An 18,898-nucleotide genomic window follows, 5' to 3' on the forward strand; every position below is an offset into this window, starting at 1 on the left:
GTACAAGCAGCAGAAGCCTCTGAGTTTTCACTACAGAACTTTCAGAACAAATTTTTAATACAGTGAAATAGTTGGGTGTAGGGTCAAACTGTTATGATCTATGCTAACTTGCAAAGGAGAGAGTCAATGTGACCAAAAAATATAAACGAATTCAATAGATTCAATGAAAATACTTTCCCACCTAAAGCAGGAAGAAAAAAGAAACAAAAGTGAAAAATTGTTTCCCAATTGTTCAACTACGAGAGTTTGGAACACAAATGTACTCACCAGATGAATCTCAATGGTACTTCACTCTTCCAAAATCTTCATCATCTCCAAAAGTAAAAACAGAAGCATCAGCTGCAATTGCTTTGATGTTGTCACTCATCCTTCCCGACTCCAATCTTCCAGCCCCATCAATTTTTGCTTCATTGGTCACATTACTCTGCCTGGACTCCTTGCTGAGTGACAGAGCTGTCATTTGATGATCCACTCTTGGGCCAGATTCAAGATGTGCAGGAGGTCCAGCTCCAGAGTCTGCTCGAGCTTGACTACTCTTTGAAGACACGGTTTCCTCTCCATCACTGTCAGAGAATACATCATCATCAATGTCTTGGTTTTCAGAAACATTACTTTGATCGGGAGTAGTGGCCACTCCATCACTTGACGAAGGAGAATTTCCCACTCTTCCGTCAGATCCTTTGCTCGGCTATTCAGCTTTTTTCTTTATTGGAATAGAACTGTCGTAGTCTATCATTACGATTTCAAGCTGGAATCCCGGGGAAGGAATTTTCGTTTGCAAAACACAATCAGTGAACCTCGGATCTGAGTGAATAAAAGCTAAAATGCAAGTGACAAGAGGGAGAAAAGATCTAATGTTAATACGTCTACTTCTCTCACATTTTAACAATACATATAAAGAAGAAAAAACTTCACAGATATGTTGTGGAAAATATCATAATGGATCATGAACTGAAAGTGTCACAACATGAAGGGTGCACTATTTACCTTGTCAAACCCATCAAGATCCAAATCGTATATCACAATTCTATTTTCCATCATTGTTGTATTCAACCAACTGAAAGAATAAAAATTAAAAAGAAAAAATGAATGAATGAAATGTAAAATCTACATTCCTAGTAGAAATTGAGGCCTTGGAGAACCTAATGGTTTGCATATTAATTTCTTCTAACAAAGAGAGCGATATTCATAGTGACACTTGAAATGACTAGGGAAAATCTGCATGCTCATTCATTGGTGGACAAAGTTGATAAATGAACCTAAAGATTTATCTTTCCTTGGCATTCTAGGCATATCTGGATCGAAATTATATGCTATTTATGGTTAAGAATGCAAGTAACGGAAACAAAAGAAGAAAGAAGGTCTAGAGACCAGTAAAATCTCCGTGACAGTCATGAAAATGGAGCTTGAAATCCCCACTCAACTCTGTCAGACCAGGTTCCCTTGGTAGAGCAAAGACCACAATCCCTTTTTTTTGGTGCACGGATCCAAAAATCTTCCGGCTGCAAAAATGAAACATATGAATAAGTTGGGACACATGAGCAAACAAAATGATACATTACTACAAAGATATTAACAAATGAATCCAAAAATTCACTCACTATGAAAAAAAAATGGAATTGAAAGAATATTTACCATTAGATCCTTCGTTTTTGGATGTTTTTTCGTTGAGAATAGAATTCCTGTATAGTAGTGAAAATGTGCATGTATGAGATAGCCACATAGGAAAAGAAGAAGAAGAAAAAGAAGTGAAATAGTAAAAATGGCATATTGTGAATAGCCTTTTTAACAGTGACATCAGAGTTCAAATTTCTTAAGTAGACTTTTAGTTTATTTTTAGTTTATTTTTAGTAAAAATCCAAAAAGAAAAACAAACAAACACATCAAAACTAGAATGACAACTAAACTCGGATTTTAAGCCAATGAAACTCTTATTTCAAAGATAAATCTCATCTCACCTTCAGGCTTAACAACAACAAATCATGCATTCACAAGACAACTTTGAAAAAGTGACATATAAAATAAGAGAAAAGTTAGGGATCATGAAATTTTTTTCATGAAAATGATGGCAAAGCGTAGGTACATAAAACGGTCTAGGCTTCAAAAAGTTCCCCAATAAATAGTCAAACTCAGCCTTTCAGGACATAGCCAACAAAAAAAGTGCATTAGTTTCAAAGCTGTCTCTAATTCATTAGCCTAAAATATCTCTCCCTAAATCCTAGTGTGGACTCCAAGTTGAATAAAAAATAATTCCAGTTCTTTATTTATTTATTAAATAAATAATAAATAACTGAACTCTCTTTCGTCTCCATATATTGATCTACCATGTCACCCCCATGCTTGAACATAACTACGTACAAATCAAGTGCTTAGGGAAAGACAAGAGCAAAAAACAGTAGTAAAAAGCTCTTGAAAACAAATATGTAAACAACAATTGCGAAATAAATTATGACAACTTGTTGGATTGTAGCCAAAGCAACACAAAGGCACCCAAAGTGAAATTTGCCAACTGATAATGAACCTATAAAATAAATGTAAGACTAATTATTTCTTTAGATTCAAATGTCAATGGCACTTGGGAAGAAAAGAATGAGTAGGAAGGGGTGTCATGGATTACCGTTATGACCAGTTATAGTGATGGAAGGCCTAATCCAGTATGGGCAGTTGACGAGCCGAAATCCCCTAAGCATTCACCTACGAAGAGTAACTTTAGTACATTCTCAAAGATCAAAATGACATATTTAGGGAAAGATTATTAGAAGAGTACCTACGTCCAGGTTGATTTACACCATTGAAGTACGTTAAAAGGCGCTCAAAGTACTTTACATTTCTCTGGAAAAATAAAAAAATATGAGAAGTAATTAAAGAAATGTAATGTAATTACAAGATTCGATCAAAGTAGTTGACTAACAATTTGGCTTGGAAGAATTAGACTCTTTCCATCTAGGCATCATTTCTGGTTATAGTACTCAATGCACTCCTCAGCTATTGGGAAGAACTGTAGAAGGAATCAAAATAGGGTAATAACAATGTTATAAAAATGGTGACACATAGAACCACTACGAATAACAATTTTCCATCTAAACACAAAGAACAGCACTTCATGCTTTTGACTTCTAAATCTCACCTTAAGAAAGAGGAGGAGGCTAGAGATCATTAATCCTGTCCTTGCCATACCGACTTTACAATGAACAACTACAACATTCAGAATGTCCTTCTTTAACCATGTGTAAGCACTTTGACAAAACAGAGTTATGAGTTCAATCGGGGGGCAATTATGCACCAATATGAGGATCTAGTTTCCAATAATATGCAAAAATCTTCAATTTCATAAACATATATATATATATATATATATATATAAGAAGGGAATCAAACACTTCTTATGGAACTGGAAAACTTGATACAAATGCTTCCAAAAGAAATTTAATGTGCACTGCACGAGATAACAAGCTGCAACATAATCAGATCAGTATTCAAGACAATTCAGAACTTGGTCTGATTAGGAGCAATGAGACCAGCTTATTGATAATGAATAAAAAAAATGAAGCAACTAAGCATTGTTATTCAACACAATGGGCATGCTAAAAAGCTAAAATTTGGAGCTCTAGGATTAACCACTATTGATATTTAGTTAAGGCTACAATTAGTTTTGAATACAGTGAAAATGCTCAAAAGACAAATGATGGTGAAAATCGCACCTTCCCTTCAAATAATGAAGCATCATACAATCTCTCCGAACAAAGATTGTATACTTTGTATTTTCCCTACATATAAAAGGTTAATTGCAGATATCAGGAATTCCGAGTAAATAACAAATGATATATGCAGTGAAAACGAGCCCACAAACATCAAAAAGCGCATTCATTCGAATGGCATTTTCCACTGAAGATAGAAAGACGTATTGACCTTGACATCATGTAGCAGCAGGCTGAGGAAGTAGAAAGATCAAAAATACCAAATGCAATAAAACCACAGCTCCATCCAAGAAATTCAGGACCATATCCATAACAATATTATGAACTTGAGGAACACCCTTGGTCACAAACAGCCCTTCTATAATTGTCACAAGAATCCTAACCCAAAGTCAAATAATGTCAAAATGTACTACTTTCGAATTCAAATTTAGATGTTTACCTTATGATGAGTTTCAAAAAACTTGATCACTTCTTCCATGTGATTGCAATAGAAACCCCGCATCAAATTTCTAAGACAGTATTAATATAAATTTATATACTTGTCAATAATCAGATTTGTGGTAGCCGAATAAAAGCAGACGCAGATAAGCAGTGTATATTTTCCCAATCAGTGTATAGTATGCATACGGCCCCGCCCCTGATGTTTCAGATGCCGAATAAGTCGAGCAGGGGGCCGATTAAAAGTTGGAATACGGCATAATGGGGGGGTCGAGTGAATAAGTACATGACAGATCAAGAGCGGGCCCTACCTAGAAGACCAGGAGCGTATATAAATAGAAGAACGACGAACAAGAAGAGGTATGTGAGAATTAGTACGCTTAACTTAAGACACACGCAATCTAGAGAGCATACACTGACTTATCTGTTGGAGTGCTAATTCTGGCACCCCGACCGGAGTGTTCATTCTTTTTCAGGCTACAAGCTTAGGATCTCGAGCGTCCCATTGGATCCAAAGAGAATTTCCAAATTACCTTCCCCACAATTGGCGCTGTTTGTGGGAATACTCAATACGTTCATGGCAGGCATAACAGAAGACCCTCCGACAGTCACTGACGAGACCACACAGAGAGACAACCTCACTCCAACAAACATTCTTGGATCAGAGACTATCGTCGCAAGACGCACCTTGAACTTCGACTCACCCTCGACTTCAGCGCATGAGACAATACAAATGATCATGGAACAAGCAAAGCAAAATGAACAGAGGTTCGAGAACATGATCGCTGAGAACAAACGTCTCCGTCAGGATTTGGCCTTAGAAGTGGCGAAGTCCAAACAAGCTGTACACCAAGATCTGGAATGACCTCTGAGGGCAGGTGGTCGACGACCTCGAGCCTGACAACATGACACTGATAGCAACTCCGACTCATTATCCTCGGAGCCCAAGAAGAAGGGACGACCCGAAACTACCAGTTCCTCTGAAGAGAGTCCACGTATAAGGCATAAGCGAAGACAAAATGGTTCAGACGAAGAGGACCAGTACGATCCCTTTGTGCGTCGGATCGCAAAGGCAGTACTGCCCAAGAAGTTCAAAGCCCCGTCATTCAACTTGTACGACTGGAAATCAGACCCCATTGATCATATCCGTCATTATAAGCAAGCCATGACGCTGCATGCAGACGACGAGGCTCTCATGTGCAGAATATTTCCGAGCAATTTGGGGCCATTGGCCGTCAGATGGTATTATAAATTGGAGCTGGCGTCGATTAAGAGTTTCCATCAACTACAGAAATCCTTTCGGGCAAGATTTATCACCAACGAGGTCCACTGAAGCAAGCTGACTCTCTCTGGGCTATGCAGATCCAGCTGGGAGAAACTTTACGAGCGTATTCGGCGCGCTATTGGGAATGCTTTAATCTTGTCGATGATGCTTGCAATGACTCCATGGCCATTACTGCCTTTAAAATGGGTTTGCATCCTGATAGTGCTCTCCGCAGTTCCTTGACTAGAAGACCCCCCAAAACAGCCTGGTCGTTGATGAAGAAGGTTGAGGAATACTACAAAGTGGAAGATGACGCCTTACGGGTTAAAGCCGGAAACATGGCCAACAAGACGGCCCCTTCTGAAATTGCTCAGCCGTTAAATTCTGTACCACCATAGAGCCCTGAACCACAGCATCGGGCTAAACGAGACAAGAGACGGGATTCTCGCTGATCAAGTGACCAATGCTCCCACCGAGCAAATGAACAACTGCAAGTCGATAGCAGGCGCACAAGGCGCGCAGACAAGAAACATACGGAGTTGTCAGAGCCAATCAGCGCGGTTATGTCCAAAGTCCAACACCTTCCATTCTTCAAATGGCCGTCCAAAATGGTGGGACCTCCCGACACGAGAATACGGGATAGGCTGTGCAAGTATCACAAGGCTCATGGCCATGATACTGAGAGTTGTTATGCATTGAAGGATCACTTGGAGGAATTGGTACAAGATGGTTGGCTACAACAGTACGTCCGAAAAGGCAACTCAACCAAAGCAATAGCCTTAAGACAGGATTCACCTCCACTCGGCGTGATCCACATGATATACAGCCTGCCAATGTCATCCGTGGTACATACGATTCAGTCGAATCCCGACCCTTAAATCAATTCACTCAGCTAAACGGCCCCATGAAGCTGGGAGCATTGCTTTCGATGATTCAGATTTGGCCAGAGTGACACTTCCCCACATCGATCCCTTGGTAATCGAGTTACACATAAACTGATTCACCGTTGAGTGTGAACTCATTGATCCGGGGAGCACATCAGAAGTTATGTATTACAAGACATTCACCAAACTCGGCTTCTTCGAATCGGATCTTTCTCCGGCTCCTTATCCACTATTCGGCTTCAATGCCAATCCAGAATACCCGTTGGGAAAAATCACATTACCCGTTCGAGCGGGCTCCTGAACAGTGGATGTGGAATTCTTGGTCGTCAAGCTGCCATCGTCGTATAATCTCATCATGGGGTGAACTTGGTTGCATACTATGCAGGCCGTGCGAAGCACCTATCATCAGCTGTTACGCTTCCCGACAGAACGCGGCATTGAGCAAATCCGTGGCTCCCAAAAATCGGTACAGGCATGTTATCTCCTTGTTGGAAAGACGCCAAAGGAGTTGCAAGTGAATTCTATTAAGGTGCCGGATCAGGAAAGCCTCGACGATGTTGGGTGGCTCCCAAGTGAAAAGGCCACGGAAGCCCTAGATCGAGTTGAATTGGACGGAAACCCAGACAGGTTCTTCTTGGTCGGCGCCTCCCAGAATCAAGCCGACAGACAACAGCTAATTTCCTTCCTGCTTGGCAACCTTGATGTATTTGCGTGGACTCCATATGATATACCGGGTGTAGATCCGTCTGTTTCATAGCACCGTTTAAATGTTGACCCTAAATGCAAGCCGATTATTCAAAAAATCCGGCGGTCAGCCACAGAGCACACTACCGCCGTTGTTGAAGAGGTTGACCGGTTGCTTGACGCCGGGGCAATCAGGGAAGTGACCTACCCTACATGGCTCTCGAATACTGTGGTAGTGAAGAAGAAAAATGGGACTTGGCGAGTCTGCGTTGATTTCATGGACCTAAACAAAGCCTGCCCCAATGATTGTTTTCCTCTCCCCAAAATAGACCAACTTGTAGATGTGACGGCATGCCATCAGTGTATGAGCTTCTTCGATGCTTACAGAGGCTACCATTAAATTGCCATGCATCCGGAGGGCCAAGACAAAACTGCATTCCTCACCCCAAGAGGAACCTATTGTTATAAGGTTATGCCTTTTGGGCTGAAGAATGCAGGGGCAACTTACCAAAGACTAGTCACTACCATGTTCAAGGAGCAACTCGGCCACACTATGGAAGTGTACATTGACAATATGGTGGTCAAGTCCAAAGAAGAGAAAACTCATCTAGCCGATCTGGAAGAAACATTCGACATTTTACACAAATACAAAATGAAGCTGAACGCTTCCAAATGTGAGTTTGGGATCGACTCTGGCAAATTCTTGGGTTACATTGTCAACCACCAAGGAATCGAAGCCAACCTGAGGCAAATCACAACAATCTTGGAGCTCGGCTTCCCTCGTTCAGTGAAAGAGGTTCAAAAGTTGATGGGGATGGCCACCGCACTCAATAGGTTCATCAGTTGGTCCACAGATCGCTGCCGACAATTCTTTCATACACTACGGCAGGGAAAGGCTTTTGAATGGACCACCGAGTGTGAAGCCTCTTTCAACGGCCTCAAGACGTACCTCCGATCAGTTCCACTCTTGACAACACCTTCGGCAGGTGACCCGCTCATTTTGTATCTGGCAGTTTCCGACCGGGCTGTCAGTGCCATACTGATAAAGGAAAAGCTGGGGGAGCAACGACCAGTGTATTATGTGAGCAAGGCAATGGTTGACGCCGAAACACGCTACCTTTTGTTGGAAAAACTCATTCTGGCCCTTATCATGGAAGCAAGAAAGCTGATGCATTACTTTCAGGGGCATACCATCAGGGTACTAATGGACCACCCCCTCCGGTCGGTACTCCGTAGTGCAGAAGCATCAGGGCACGTTTCAAAGTGGGCTCTTGAACTCGGCCAGTACAATATTCAGTTTCTACCTAGAACCTCAATCAAGGGACAGGTGCTTGCCGACTTTGTGGCCGAATTCACTGGGGGTCATGCTGACTTCAAGTCTGATGAAATTCGACCTAAGCCGAACTGGAGAATTTATGTTAGGGACATTTGGCTGTTGATGGATCATCCAATCAACGGGGCAGTGGAGCTGGAGTAGTAATCATGGCTCGCGACGGCGTAATAATTGAGCAGGCTATCAAACTTGGCTTCGAAGCATCAAATAACGAGGCCGAATACAAAGCCCTTCCACTCGGTTTGCAAAATGCACATCTTCTGGGTGCTCGGCGTTTGCTTGTATTTTGCGATTCAAAACTGGTGATCAATCAGCTAAAGGGGGAGTACGCGGCCAAAAATGACCCTATGGCGACTTACATGAAAACGGCTAACTCCTTGCTGGCAAAATTTGTCCATCATGAATTGAATCAAATAACACGTGATCAGAACACACATGCAGATGCCCTGGCTTGCCTAGCCTCCGCCATTAACTCAGAGATTAAACGGACCATCGAAGTAGGTTTCATCCCAGAGCCGAGCATTGGCCCTATGGAGGAAGTCCATGTCAATGTCATAGAGTCAGGACCGAGTTGGATGGACCCCATTGCTATATTCCTGTCTTCCGAACAGCTCCCAGCGGACAAGAAAGAAGTGCACAAGCTGCGAAACAAAGCCCTGCGATACTACTTGGATCCGCAAGGAAAGCCTTATAAAAAATCCCTTTCTGGTCCATACCCGGAATGCGTGCATCCGGACAAAGTCGAAGAGCTTCTGACTAAAATACATGAAGGCAGTTGTGGCGCACATTCTGGCGGGCGCTCTTTGGTTCATTGAGCTGTGACATAAGGGTATTACTAGCCGACAATGAGAGCCGATACCGAGTGTTACGGGAAAAAGTGCGAACAATGCCAGAAGTTCTCTCCACTGATTCACCTGCCTGCTGAAGAGTTAAGCTCCATAACCAGCCCTTGGCCATTCGCTCAATGGGGACTTGACATCGTCGAACCGTTGCCTCGTGCCCCGGGTAACAAGCTATTTTTGATCGTTGCGACTGATTATTTCACGAAATAGGTAGAAATGGAGGTACTAACGCACATCTGAGATACCGACATAAAGAGTTTTGTATGGAGAAATATCATAACGCGGTTCGACATTCCCAGAGCACTCATATTAGACAACGGCACCCAGTTTGATTACGGAGTCTACCGGGAGCTTTGCAGCAAGTATGGTATTTGACCTACTTCTCCACCTCGGCTTATCCACAGAGTAATGGCCAAGCTGAAGCCTCCAATAAAACCATTTTAGACGGCATCAAAAAGAGGCTGGAGAAGGCGAAAGGCCGATGGGTTGAAGAACTGCCGAGTGTATTATGGGCTCATCATACAACACCGAGACAGTCCACCGGGAAAATGCCGTTTGCTTTGTGCTTCGGAACACAAGCAATTATCCCCATGGAGATCAGCCTCCCAACCTTGAAATCTAAAGTTTTTGATATGTGCCGAAACGATATGATGCTGGCTTTGGATTTGACTCTGATTGAAGAACGAAGAGACCGTGCCCTTGTTGCCATGGCACGGTACCAGCAGCAGCTTGCTAAGTCATATAACCAACGCGTTCAGCTACGCCGTTATGTACCAGGCAAATTGGTCCTAAAGAAAGTGCTTCCAGCTGCCAGGAAGCCGGCTGACGGAAAGTTAGGTACTAACTGGGACGACCCCTACCAGATCGACTCAATCGCGGGAACGGGGGCTTATCAGCTCAAAGACATGTTTGGCAGAAGTCTGCCACGGCCTTGGAATTCCACGCATTTATGTAAATTCTATCATTGACCCGACTTGTGGGGCACGATACTTGTTCTGAATGGTTCGCCATGTACATATTTCATTTTTGCAATGCAAAGTTTCTCGTTTTCTCATCGTGTAATTGAGTTCAAAAGCCTCCGGATTCGGAGCCCCATTGGTGCATGACACCTTTGGGCCGATTAAGCCTCCGGATTTGGAGCGGCCTTAGTGGATATCATGATTGGCCAAACTAAGTCTCCGAATTCGGAGCCCCATGGGTGCATGACACCTTTGGGCCGATTAAGCCTCCGGATTCGGAGCGCCCTTCGTGGATATCGCGATTGGCCAAGCTAAGTCTCCGAATTCGGAGCCCCATCCATGCATGACACTTTTGGGCCAATTAAGCCTTTAGGTTCGGAGCGCCCTTCGTGGATATCACGATTGGCCAAACCAAGTCTCCGGATTCGGAGCCCCATGGGTGCATTACACTTTTGGGCCGATTAAGCCTCCAGATTCGGAGTGCCCTTCGTGGATATCACGATTGGTCAAACTAAGTCTCTGGATTCGGAGCCCCATGGGTGCATGAAACCTTTGGGCCGATTAAACCTTCGGATTCGAAGCGCCCTTCGTGGATATCACGATTGACCAAGCTACGTCTCCGAATTCGGAGCCCCATTTGTGCATGACACTTTTGGGCCGATTAAGCCTCCGAGTTCGAAGCGCCTTTCGTGGATATCACGATTGGCCAAACTAAGTCACCGGATTCGGAGCCCCATGGGTGCATGATACTTTTGGGAGCCCCATCCATGCATGACACTTTTGGGCCGATTAAGCCTTCGGGTTCGGAGCGCCCTTCGTGGATATCACGATTGGCCAAACTAAGTCTCCAGATTCGGAGCCCCATGGATGCATGACACTTTTGGGCCGGTTAAGCCTCTGAAATTGGAATGCCCTTCATGGATATCACGATTGGCCAAACTAAGTCTTTGGATTCGGAGCCCCATGGGTGCATGACACCTTTGGGCCGATTAAGCCTCCGGTTTCGGAGCGCCATTCGTAGATATCGTGATTGGCCAAGCTAAGTCTCCGAATTCAGGGCCCCATCCGTGCATGACACTTTTGGGCCGAATAAGCCTCCGGGTTCGGAGCGCCCTTCGTGGATATCATGATTGGCCAAACTAAGTCTCCGGATTCGGAGCCCCATGGGTGCATGACACTTTTGGGCTGATTAAGCCTCTGGATTTGGAGCTCCCTTCGTGGATATCGCGATTGGCCAAGCTAAGTCTCCGAATTCGGAGCCCCATTCGTGTATGACACTTTTGGGCCGATTAAGCCTCTGGATTGGGAGCTCCCTCCGTGGACATCCCCATTGGCAAAGCTAAGTCTCCGAACTTGGAGACCCATTCGTGCATGACGCGTTTGGGCCGAATAAAACTCCAGATTCGGAACGCCCTTCGCGGATATCACGATTGGCCAAGACAAAAAGCCTTCGAACTCGGAGCCCTATTCGTACATAACACGTTTGGGCTGAATAAGACTTCGGATTCAGAGTGCCCTTCATGACGAAATTTAAAGCATACAAACATTCAAAAGGAAATGCTTCGTTAAGTTGACTCGGCAAAAGCCGTATATACAAGTTAAAGCATACAAACATTCAAAATGAAATGCTTAATTAAGTTGAGTTGGCGCAAACCATATAAACAAATTAAACACATGCAAGCATTCAAAACGAAGTTAGTTCTTAAATCAATTGATTTCACAAAGTGTATTAATACAAGTTGAAATACTCTAACATTTGAAACAGAGCGTCTTATTAATTTAGAAAATAAATACATAATTCGCACTTAATCTACATATGATCATTACAAGGTCTGCCTTTATTCGGCTGTTTCCTCATCATCACTCTTCTCAACTTCGAAAGCGAAAAAGGGGAAATCATCTTGCTGGTACAGCAGCGACGCCGAATTCACACTTGCTGCCTGGAGAGCCTCAGCTTCCTGAAGTGCCTTGATCCAACTGTGCTTAAATCCACGATTTTCACATCGGCAAACTTCCTCGGTGAGTTTCTCCTTGGTCTTCTCTATTCCGACCTTTCGGCCATCATGAAAGCCTTTTTCATTGGCCGTGGACCTCGCAGTCTCAATCGCAAACATGCTAGCTGTGTTCCGATCGGCAATGGCATGACTTATTAGCCTCTGGGTCACCCTCTCTTCCACAACCGAGTTAGGATGGCTGGCCGATTGAGACTCGGCAAACTTGATTTTCCTTAGTTCACGCTCGGCCTTCTCCGCGCGAGCTTCTAAGTTCTGAATGCGCTAATCTCTCTGTTCTATATCCTGCCGAGCGGCACAAAGACGCATGCTGATTCATAAGGGGTGTACAGCCCCTTCATCGCCCCATGAACGCCTTCACGAAACACTTCGAAATCCTACCGACCTACCATCGACTGCTGGACTTCGGGTGGAAAAATTTGTTGAGCGAACTCGACTGCCACATTTGGATCACGAACGATTGAATCCGCCTCTATCATTGGTCTATTCTCCACAATGATCGCAAAACTCAACGGGCATGGTGCCGCATCGGATTCCCTTCCAGAACGGGGTTGAGGAGATCTGCCCCGTGGCTGCTTGTCCCTCCTGGGTGACCTACTTCGACGATGAGGAGATTGGCGTCTCTCCCGATCCCTCGAAGTCCTACTTCCCGTGCGCATAGGTTCGCTACTTTGATTCATATCTCCTTCCAGCTCAGCTAATGTTCTCGCCTCTCCTCTACTGTAGAAGAAAAGTCTATTTGACATTCACACTTGTTTAACCTTCCTCAACGAACTGGACTGAATTTCTAACTCTGAGCATATAAATAGGATCTTCATGCACGATGTACACGCCCTATTTATTCCCTACGGGGGTAGCATCTCCAAGGTGATCTCATTAATATTAAAACCTTAATAGCCCGCCGCCGATTGAGTCATGTGCCCCAACCGCCCCATGAACATCTGTTATTCGGCATTCTAGTTCATGAACTAGTTGGGGCAAGGGCAAATTTACCAATAAAGTTGACTTAAGTGTCCCAGCTCCTACATGAATCGATTTATCAATACAATATTCATGAGTCCATTTTATTCGGCTTTCCAGTTCATGAACTAGCTGGGCAAGGGCAGATTCGTTAATCTAATCGGCATATTTTCCCCAGCCGCCCCATGAACCTCTGTTATTCGGCGTTCTAGTTCATGAACCAGTTGGGGCAAGGGCAGATTCGTCAATCGAGTCGGCTTAAGTGCCCCAGCCGCTCCATGAAATGATTTATCAGTACAATATTCATGAGTCCATTTTGTTCGGCTTTCCAGTTCATGAACCAAGTGGGCAAGGGCAGATTCATCAATCCAATCGGAGTATTTGCCCCAACCGCCCCATGAACCTCTGTTATTCGGCGTTCTAGTTCATGAACTAGCTGGGGCAAGGGCAGATTCGTCAATCGAGTTGGCTTAAGTGCCCCAGCCGTTCCATGAAACGATTTATCAGTACAATATTCATGAGTCCATTTTATTCAGCTTTCCAGTTCACGAACCAGCTGGGGTAAGGGCAGATTCATCAATCTAATCGGCTTATGTACCCCAGTCGCCCTATGAACTGATCTATCAGCACCTCATGAATTCATTTTTATAGAAATTCATCAATCAAATTCATTAATAAAATCGGCTAATAAGTTTGCCGTCTCACGTAGTCTTGACATTTTGTTCTAACTGTTGATTCTTTTAATTATGTACTCATATAACAAACAGTATAAGCAATAACTTGAGAGCATAGAAAATTTTCATTTATAAATTGGACGCTAACAGCAGACATTTTACACATGAAAATCGGTTGACATCCAAAAAAGATGAAAATCTACTAACAAAAAACATTGCATCTAAGATGCCTACCAAAAACGAAAATATGCCTTGATCATTCCTCAGGGTCAGACGCCAGCGGGTCAACGTCCACCTGCTCGTACGGAATCGGTTGTGCCAATGTCATATTCGCAGCAGCGAGGGTTTTGACCCAGCCGTGTTTGAAACCCTGATTCTCAAACTTCAGCACTTCATGTGCATAGCTTTCCAAGGCGGCCTCTTGCCCAGCTTGGAACGCTTTGGAAATCTCGGAGTCAGCCTTTTCCCTTGCCTTCTTTGATTCCTCCAAGTCGGCTTCCAGCTTTGTGATTGCCTCTTGGGCTAACTTAAGCGCCTCCTCGCCGGCCTTTGTCTTTTCCTCGATGGCAAGCCTTAATTGATCGAAATTTCTAGCTCGCTCGGCCTCCGAGTTGGCTCTGGAGCGTTCCACCGCCGCTTGCGCTGCCTCATAATCAGCCCTTTGAGAGACTGCCACAATCTTGTTCTGTTCATTTTCAATTTCAGCTTTCAATAGGCCGATCTGTTCTATGGCGTCGTGTTGACGGCGGCCCATCTCGGCTATCCTGCCCACCGCCTATAAAACAAAGAAACAGCTGACAAATAATTAGAAAAATATTTACAAACGTGCATGCGTGAAGACGGAAGATTGCAGATAACACAAGTAACGTACCGATATGGCCGACTGAGCGGCCAAAGCAATTAACATTAGATTTGGCTCCACTCGAAATACGGCTCTGTCGACCGGCAGGGATATCGAGGAGGCCATGCTCAAGACCACAGCCGGGTCCCTCAAAGCCGAGAAGTCTGAGGAAATCGACATATTTCTGACCCTTGGTTGAAACGTGAATGGAAGGACCAAATCCAACTCCTCAACTCGGGGCCGTTTATCGCTTTGGTCCTTTTCATGCTCGGCCTCTCGATCGGTGGGGCACTTTTCGCCCCTTTGATCACCTTCGTTGGCCTGCCCCACCTGCTCCATCTCGGCCATTTCAGGGTGAGCCGTCTCTTCGGTAGTAACCAGAGGAGTAGACTCAGCGACCATGGCCGGTGTAGACTCAGCGATTGCGGCAGGTGGAGTTTCCAATTGGACGGCCTCGGCCTCCGCCTGGCGGCCATCCTCACAGCGTTCTTCTTCCGCGCAAGTTGCGAAAGTGATTCCCCATCCATATCCTCTAGATAAGCGCTAGGAAGATCTCCTAAGTTTGTAAAAATGTCCTCAAAGACGTCCCCTCTGTCGATCGTGGATGGAGGGTCGAAAAAATTCAGCCCAGCCTCCTAAAACGCCGAATTGAAGGCTTTGTCTACCTCGGTTCCCGATTGGTACGGGTCCTCAGCGATCTGATCGACTACTTGTTCTTCTGCATGTTCCGAATCAGAGGCTTCTAAACCGATCTCCTTCAGACTTTTAAAGCTGGGGAAGATGAGGGCTGTAAGATGATCTTCGCCTCTTGGAACTAGAATATGGTCTGCTGCCGAAAACGTTGCGTAGCGTCGTCGGCCGAAACCAACACTTTCTTCAACTCATTGCCTGCGCAAACAAAACGGTTAGTACATGAAAGGAGAGCCGAATACACATGCAAAAATATAAGCAACTAGAATGAGCTATATGGCCACCTAGATCACCTTTTTGCCTTGGCACGGGATCTAGGCAATCTTCATCCTTGCCGAATTCCCAGTTACCTTGAACAACGACCATCACGTCATCAACACGCTTGCTAGAGCTGGCAAGCATGGTCACTAAATGATGATCGGTGTCCTTGGCCCTAAGAAAATAGTGTCCTAGACGGCCAGTGGACTTGGCTAAGACATAGCAATGCCGAATCGTAGGAATGCCTAAGTTAATCTTAAGACGACGGTTTAACTCTATGATCCCCATTATGATGCGAAAAAAATTCACGTTACGCTAGGAAGGGATTAGGCCCCAATGTCGAAAGACGACTCTCAAAAACGGATGAAGGGGAAAACGGATGTTGCCTTCAACAATTGATAGGAGAGGAAAGATGATTGTGCTCTTGTCGGTCCTCTGCATATTGGTGGTGATGGTTTCCACGAGTGACAGATGAAAGTCATCGGGGATGGAACAATGGCGTCGGAAGCCGAAAATTCGATCCGAAAAAAGGAGTGCTTTCAAATTTTTTGCCATTGTAGCCGGCCTAAGGATTATGCAAAACTAATAGTAAACGAGAAAATGGTATTGAGAGTGAAAGAGAAGAGAACTTACACGGAGCGGAAGGGATAATGAGAGACAAAAGAGAGTTGCGGAGGTCGCGAGGTGGAGGAGTTATACTAGAAGGCGAACAAAAAAATCTTGAGTATTCAAAGTATACATTCGAAGAGACAAAGTTTTAAACCACATTAAATGGAGGAAGTGTACGAAGAGGCGGGAACTTGTTATGATGACTAGAAAACATGTGCGTTCTGACACGCTTTGGAATGAGGTTAACTGCTGAATTTTTGACTTTTCAATATCGAAACCAAACACGCCGACTAAACAGAGTTAGTGGGGTGTTCGGGGGGCAATTGTGGTGGCCGAATAAAAGCAGACGCTGATAGGCAGTGTATATTTTCCCTATCAGTGTATAGTATGCATTCAGCCTCGCCCCTGACGTTTCAGATTCCGAATAAGTCGAGCAGGGGGCCGATTAAAAGTTGGAATACGGCATAATGGGGGGGCCGAGTGAATAAGTACATGACAGATCAAGAGCGGGCCCTACCTAGAAGACCGGGAGCGTATATAAATAGAAGAACGACGAACAAGAAGAGGTATGTGAGAATTAGTACGCTTAACTTAAGACACACGCAATCTAGAGAGCATACACTGACTTATCCATCGGAGTGGTAATTCCGACACCCCGACTGGAGTGTTCATTCTTTTTCAGGCTACAAACTGAGGATCTCGAGCGTCCCATTGGATCCAAAGAGTATTTCCAAATTAACTGTCCCACAAGATTGAATCTAACATGAGCCATATTGTTTGTTTACCTCAAGAAATTCAAAAAATCCAGAGCTTATATCACCAGCAGGAAATCCCATAGCAATTATATTCTCAGTTATATAAGTCATATCTAGATCAAATCCTCCTTCCTGAAAACCCGGGCATTATCATGTTGGATCTCATTAGTGACATCTTAATTGAAAAGGAGTTATATTAAGCAAAGAAGTAATATAGACCGTTGAGAAAATGCATGAAATGATTAACTTTAATGTTATAATGCTATTTGATTACACAAAAATGACGAAACATCATTAAAAAAACAAAGAACTTAAAATCTTCAAAATTGAAAAATTTGAAGTATGCCATAAAATTTGTGGACAGAATCAATCTGTGACATCTTAATACCCAAAAATGTAATGTATGAAGCCAACAACAATGAAAGATCACATCTATTTCTAAGCATATTAAATGGCCATCATGTCAAAAATATTGGCTTGTTGTAAAGCTAATATCTTTAAAATGCTTGTAGAGCTTTGCTTACTAAGGTCAAAATCTTAGCTTACTGTTGGTTAAAGATAACAAATTGTACTGTAGCTTAAGATGAGTAAATGCTACATTTACTTTAATTCTGTATTGAGAATTTTTAAAGTGTTGTCCAGTCTTGAGGTCAATTTAAACAAGTGTTCCATTGTAAGGATTAATTTTGCTCAAGATAGATCGTGTGGGCTTGCAGAGCTGTTGGGGTAATTCCATATTTACCTATCAAGTATCTAGCCAACCAAGATGGTGGAATGCGGGATGCTAGAGTTGTTTCATCACTTGAAAGGGTAATTTATTTTGACAGTCATATGCTGGCAAAGCAAGATTATTACTGACAATGACATGAGAAATTACTTCATTAGATACAATTTCAAAAAATATAATAGTTCTTTTGGGTTAAAGGATCACATATTTTTTTTTGTAACATTTCAGTTGGAAGTAGTTTTTCAATCAACTAATTTGTTTATAGATCAAAACAAGGTAAAGCCGACAGTAAGATCCAAGACAAGTTCCCATCATTATATATACATATATACACAAATAAAGATACAATTACCCATGTGAATAACACAAAATATTAAGCACGGATTACAGACAACTATTCGAACAAGGTGACTGGTGATGAATACCTAAACAGTTCATGGGCATATATGAAACAGGAAGAGTAATTTTATTAATAAAAAATCTTAATTGAAGCTCAAAAAAAATATTTTATAATCTCAGCACTCGTGTCATTAGTAAGCTACCCGATATCTCCTTTTGTTTTAAGAGACAATATGGTGTGCCTTAACTTGAACCGCTTTCACTGCACTAAGAGAGGAGTCAACAAAACCTTTCGTCAATGATTCTAAAACACTTGATTGTGCAGTTGTTGAGGTGCCTTCATCTCCCTCACTTTTTCCAGAAGCTTTTGCAGGTAAATGCAATCCCATACTATTGGCAAGATGAGCAAAGGTAGACTTCACAACATTTCCAGTCTGTGAATCCTCTTGCCCTGGCTGTGGAAGTTTAATATTTTTGGCCCAAGATGAAATGCTAGAAGTAGGTAGCCTAGAAGATGAGCCATCTGCAGAACTATCTTGCCCAGAGATAGCTAGAGCAGAAGCTTTATCACCAGAGGCTTTACCAGGATGCAGAGACGATGAATCAACAATTTCTGAATTCATTCTGCTAACAAAACATATGTGGTCTGAAAATTGGTCCAAATATGTCCAAATATGAGGCCCAATTAAATAGTAGGAAAACAGATCACTGTGCTCAAGTAGGAACTAGAAGTCCACTTGAAGTATAAATTAAAACTAAACATAGAAGAACCGCACATGTTATACCTGGTTCAGTAAAAATAAGAACTACATGTTTCATGTAGAAGATTATTTATGAGATCTGCATTGATCGCCATTACATAGAATGCAAGTTTAGTGGTTGATATTATTGCATGCCCCAAGTAACAAAATTATAGGTTGCCTTGTCCAAG

General features: G+C 43.3%; 1 pseudogene; it reads right to left on the reverse strand.

Annotated features, from left to right (window-relative positions):
• Window positions 1–277: 277 nt before the first annotated feature.
• Window positions 278–18,590, reverse strand: LOC114309986 (phosphatidylinositol 3,4,5-trisphosphate 3-phosphatase and protein-tyrosine-phosphatase PTEN2A-like; annotated as a pseudogene).
• Window positions 18,591–18,898: the final 308 nt, after the last annotated feature.

Source organism: Camellia sinensis, unplaced genomic scaffold (genome assembly GCF_055761805.1).
Source record: "Camellia sinensis isolate YWXY unplaced genomic scaffold, ASM5576180v1 Unanchor4, whole genome shotgun sequence".
In the NCBI taxonomy this organism is placed as follows: Eukaryota; Viridiplantae; Streptophyta; class Magnoliopsida; order Ericales; family Theaceae; genus Camellia; species Camellia sinensis.